This window comes from Macrotis lagotis, chromosome X, assembly GCF_037893015.1.
Source record: "Macrotis lagotis isolate mMagLag1 chromosome X, bilby.v1.9.chrom.fasta, whole genome shotgun sequence".
In the NCBI taxonomy this organism is placed as follows: Eukaryota; Metazoa; Chordata; class Mammalia; order Peramelemorphia; family Peramelidae; genus Macrotis; species Macrotis lagotis.
Genome location: NC_133666.1, coordinates 539,939,910 through 539,945,909, shown reverse-complemented (window position 1 = coordinate 539,945,909; position 6,000 = coordinate 539,939,910). Strand labels below are relative to the sequence as shown.

Below are 6,000 nucleotides of genomic sequence, written 5' to 3'. Positions count from 1 at the left end.
TAATATGAAAATAATAATTTTACCAAATGCCCAGTATTTTTTCAAGAGTTAAATGAAATTATATTTATATATTCAAAGCCCTTAGCATAATGTCTTTCCTACAATAAGCCATTAATAAGTACTTTTTTTCTTCTTTCCCTTCATTCACCTATTACCAGCCAATTAGTATTTGTTACCACTGCACTGACTGCAATAGAAGCATAAATGTCTATATCATACATATAATTTCTGTTTTTTCTTATGTACAATTAAGATACTCTCTTATCAATCTATAAATGCTATAATCCATTGGTTATTCCTAATCTTTTTAAGTTTATTTATTTTCATCCATATGCACATGTATATTTTTAAGTTACAAAATTTCCTTCCATACTCCCTTCCCACTCCCCCTCACCTCAGTGGCAAACAGTCAGATTAGCATTATACATACATATTTTGATAAACATATTCATAGAATAATAATTTTTTGTATGAGGAATTAAGATTAAGGGAAAAAGATACATAAGAGATAATTTTTAAATGTTCATCAGACTCTGAAGGTTTTGTTTGCGTGTGCATGTGTATATGTGAGTCTGTATTTTGTTTTGCTTTGCTTTTCTTCCTCTGGATGGGAATAGCATTGTCCATAGCCTGTCTAATACAGTTGTCCTAGCTCTCTGGAGTGCTGAGAGGAGTTACTTCCATCCAGGATGGTCATCTCATAATATTGTTGATGTGTGTCTCTTGGTTCAACTCCCTTTGCTCAGCATCAGATCCTGTAAATCATCCCATGCTTCTCTAGAGTCTGACTATTTATGGTTTCTTATAGAATAATAGTATTCCATGGTGTTCATGTGCCATAACTTGTTCAGCCATTCCCCAATTGATGGACATCCCGTCAATTTCCAATACTTTTCCACTACAAAAAGAGCTACTATGAATATTTCAGAACATGGAGGACTTTTCCCTTTTTTCTATAATTTCTTCTGGATATAGACCTAGAATCGGAATTGTTGGTCAAAGTGTATGAACAATTTTGTTCCTCTTTGTTCCATATTGCTCTTTAGAAAGGTTGGATCCTTTCACAATTCCCCCAGCAATACATCAATGGCCCAATCCTCCTACAATCTTTTCAACATTAATCATATTCCCTTATTCTCATCCTGGCCAATCTGATAGGTGTGAGATTATACCTCATTGTTTTCATTTGCATTTCTCTAATCAATATTGATTTGGAGCATTTTTTCATATGATTAGATAGATAGATAGATACATACATATATATATATATATATACATATATATATATATATATATACACTCCCTTTAATTTCTTCATTTGAAAACTGTCTGTTCATGTCTTTTGTATTCCTAATCTTTGTTACATACTTCTAATATTCTGAATTCTTATATTAGAGTCACATCAACTGCTGGGGTTTAATAAGCTGCTTAAGGGTTTCAATTCAACTGGACAACATAAAATTTTCCAGAGTGTCAAACAGGGGTATGAAATATAAAGGTTCAAAGTAAAATAATTAAATGTATTGATTTATTCAATAAACCTTACAACTTTTTATATCCCTGAAAAAATAAGCCACAAATATGTACTATATCCACCGTGTGAAGATCAAATTATAATAAATGTGAAATGCTTTAGAAACAAAGTTGCCTAATGTCTAGCTATTACCATTATGATTTATTTTTAGTTATTGTCTGAAAACTAATTAAATTATTTTGCAGAAATAGGTATCAATTCTTGCTTTGTTTTGTTTTCGCATGAAATATTTACTATTAACATTTACTGTTAGTGCAAGGGCAATATTAGGGTATCTGCGATGCAGAATACCATCTGTATCCAGAGAAAGAACTGTGAAGTTTAAACAAAGGCTACATAATTTTGCTTTCTCTAACATTTTATTTCTTCCTCAAGGATATGCTTTTTCTCTCAACACATTCAATTTTGATATATGCATAGCATAGAAACAATGTAAAGATTATCAGATTGCCTTCAGTAAGGGGAGGGGGAGGGAAGGGAGGATGTGAGAAAAATTGCAAAATTCAAATCCTTACAAAAATGATACGTAGAAACTATTATTATATATAATTGGAAAACAAATAAAATATTTATATAATAAAAAATCTTGATTTAAGAAACACACGCAAAAAAATTCTTAAGAAAGTAACAATGTTAAAAAAAATTTCCAACAGTATAAGTGGCCCAAAAATCTACAGAAGAAAAGATCCCATTAATAGACAAAAATTTGTCAAGTGGAAAAAATGTACATAATATTCACTGAAAAAATAATTGGAAAATAGAAGTAATATGAGGTAGAATCAAAATGGTAGAATAGAGAAGCACTCAGTCAAGTTCTCCCAAATACCTCTCCAAAGAACTCTAAAATAACATCTTAAATAAATATATGTGTATATATATATATATAATATATATACATATATATATAAATGCATATATATGTGCGATGCATATATCTATATCTATATCTCTAAGAGCATCAGAACTAACAAAAGACTGGATGAATCAATTTTCCATGCTAAGAAAACTTACAAGATCTGCAAGAAAGGTCGATCACACCTAGGAGGCAGTTGGCCTTAGGAGCACAGTGTAGTAAGTAGATCAAAACAACTTAAAAGCATTGAAAACCTACAGACTCTCAGAGCTAGCTCTGACAAAAGATAGGAAGAAAGATAATGAGTATCATTTAGAAGCCTTTCTAATAAGATCAGGAGTAAAACAAGGATACCCATTATGATCACTATTCTGAAAATTTTTCTAGAAATGCGAACTTTGGCAATCAGGAAATAAAAAGAAATAGAAGAAATTAGAGGAATTGCTGCAATGAGGAAATAAAACAATGATTCTTTGAAGATGATAGAATGGTATCTTTGCAGAATCCAAAGGATCAGTTTAAAAACTAATTGAAATAAGTAACAACTTTGGCAAAGTTGCAGAATATAAAATAAGCTCACATATGTCTTTAGCATGTCTATATATTGCCAACAATTGCAGGAAGACACAGAGAAATGTCATTTCAAATAACTGTAGATAATATAAAATACTTGGAATTCTCCCACCAAGACAAACTCAGGTACTAAATGAAAATAGTGACAAAGTACTTTTTACAAATAAAGATCTATATATGGGAAAAATATTGAATGCTTATGAATAGACTGAGACAATATTATTAAAAATGATAATTCTACCTAAATCAATTTAATTATTTAATGCATATCAATCAGTAAAACTACTACTTTGAGATAAAAAAAAGAAAAAGTGAATATGTGTACAAAAGTATTTATAGTAGCGCTTTTTGTAGTGGCAAAAATTTGAAATTCAGTGGAGGTCCATTCATAGAGAATAACTGAAGCAATTGTAGTGCATGAGTGTAATGGGCACACATCTATTATGCTACAAGAAATGATGAGCAAGATCCTTTGAGAAAATAGCTGGGGAGCCATATGATTTAATGCAAAATGAAATAAGCAAAACCAGAATATTGTTTTGTAACAACAATATTATTCTATGATTAAATGGGAATTACTTATCTATATTTAGCAATATGATGATCCAAAACAATTTCAAAAGACTTATGAAGAGAGATGCCCATCCAGTGAAAGAATTGATGGAGTCCAAATGCAGATTAAAATGTATGTTTTTAAAACTTTTTCTTATTTTTTGTTTATTTTCTTTTGTAACATGGCTAATGCAGAAATATGTTTTGTCTGATTGTTCATTAATATATGGGCAATGCCTTCTCTAGGAGGGGTAGGGAGAGGAGAGAATTTGGATTTGGAACTTTAATTTATTGGAATTTGGAACTTAAAATTAAAAATGTTTTTAGATTTATTTTACATGTATTGCAAAAAATAAAAATGAAATGAATCTTGTTTTAAGAAAGAAAAAGAAAACCTCACACAAATTAAAAAAACAGCAAAAGAGTGTGTTTGCATGTGACAAAATTCAGTATTTTAATGACAGACAATTAAATAGAGGAATGGGGAAAGACTCAATTTAATATCAGTTGGTCCAGATCGAAAGTTCTAAGCTAGCCTAATAGAGATGGCAAGTACTCCTGATCATCACTATCAAAAATGATACCCTATGGGGGCAGCTGGTTGCCACAGTGGATGGAGCACCAACCCTGGAGTCAGGAATACCTGAGTTCAAATCCAGCCTCAGACACTTAATAAATTACCTAGCTGTGTGGCCTTGGGCAAGCTACTTAACCCCATTTGCCTTGCAAAAATAAAAATAAAATGATACCATATCAAAACACTGTAGTTGACAGACTTTTTATCCAATTCCTCTTTCAGGATTTTTCTTGACTCTCTTTAGAGATGAAAAAGCATTTTAGTTTTCCTGTCTCATAGTCTAATCATCTAGGAAAGTCCTTGGTAATAGCCTTTAACAAGTCCTTGTTTTCTTTCCCCCCCCCCACTCATGCTACCACAAAGTTTAAAGAAAAAAAGAAAAATTACACTCTTTGAACAAGCATTTAATGAAGTGTCAACTATGCCTTGGGCTCTGTGCTAAAAACTTTACAAATATCTGAAGATATAGTTTCAAATCCTGTCAGAAAAATTTCATAGCTGTGCAACTCTGGACAAGTGACAATCAATCTATCCTCCAGTTTGCTAATCTGTAAAACAACTAGGTTACATATATGATATCAAAGGTTCCACCTATGATATATGATAAGATAGGGACTGAATAGGAAAGCTTCAAAACAAGATCAGCTGTTACTTTTCATAAATGAGGAAATTATTGTTATGAAGAATTTTTAAAATTTTTGATAAGTAGTTGCATTTGAAAAATTGTCTATAGGAATCTTTCTCTGCTTTTTCTATCTAGAGTAAATTTTTATTTGGTTTCATCAGTCTTACAGGTTCACTTTGATTATTGTGGTTCTAAATCTATATGTAAGATCTAGTGTCATGCCAAGAAATCATTTGAGTTTTAATATCATTATTTCTGACATTGTAAAAATGTGTATTAATCTCTCCACATAATTATCTCAGTCAGTGAGCTTGCATATTCACTGTCATCATCCCATTCTTCATTATAATTCCTGTTATCCCTAAATAAAATACATTCTGTTTGCTGATTAATGAGCTCAGCAAGCTGCTGTCTGCATGCAATGTTGTTAAATTTCTCTTTCAGGAGAATATTTCGTGTTGAAAATTTAATTCTGCTGCTATATTCTTTTTTTGCAGAAGTTGACTTTTAAGTCTCTTTTAAGTTATTTTGGTGTATCTATATGTATGTGAGAAAGATAATGTGTGTGTGTGTATTTGTGATTGTATGTATGTATAGCAGAACTAATTATCTATCTATCTCTTGGCAAGAATTTTAAAAATGTTATCATTCTGCTAGATCAATGATGATGCCCAAACCCTCATTTTCCTCTTGCCTGGGTATGGTTTGGTTTATTCTAGAGACTTTCAAAGGAAGATTATATATATAATTATATATATATATATATATATATATATATATATATATATATATATATATGTATTATGGAACAACAGCTGTGTTCAAATAATGCCCAAAATAAAAGTAGCACAACAAAATGAAAATTCAGTGAACATTTTCAATAAAAAAATGAAATTCAAAGATGAAGCTACAACTTGGGGAATTTATCTGGGTGAAAAGGCATCACTATATAAAGCATATGAAGTTTAAGAATGGGGCTGTCATTAACTTTCAGTGTGTTAGATCATTTTCCCAAAGAACAAGAATATCCAAACAGATGGTAATATGGTTTTTTTCTCTGTTTCTTCTTTTGTTTTGTTTACTTTTTTACCCACCTTGTTTCACTTCTCCACATGAGAGGTATCTATTTGAGCAGAAGTGCAACACTGCCTAAGGACGGCTTCTAGTTGAAAATGAGCCAGTTCTGTTACCTACTTATCTATATGACCCTTAGGGATGTCACTTCAGCTTTATGGGCCTTAGTCATTGTGGCTAAAAATGATAACATTAGACAAGTTATTCTCTAA

General features: G+C 31.1%; 1 long non-coding RNA gene across 2 annotated transcripts in view; it reads left to right on the top strand.

Annotated features, from left to right (window-relative positions):
• Positions 1-3,563: 3,563 nt before the first annotated feature.
• Positions 3,564-6,000, top strand: part of LOC141502063 (uncharacterized) — a 148,491-nt gene continuing 146,054 nt past the window's right edge. For both annotated transcript variants that reach the window (XR_012472372.1, XR_012472371.1), the window contains exon 1: positions 3,564-3,645. This is a non-coding gene — a long non-coding RNA (uncharacterized LOC141502063). The remainder of the gene's footprint in view (positions 3,646-6,000) is intronic.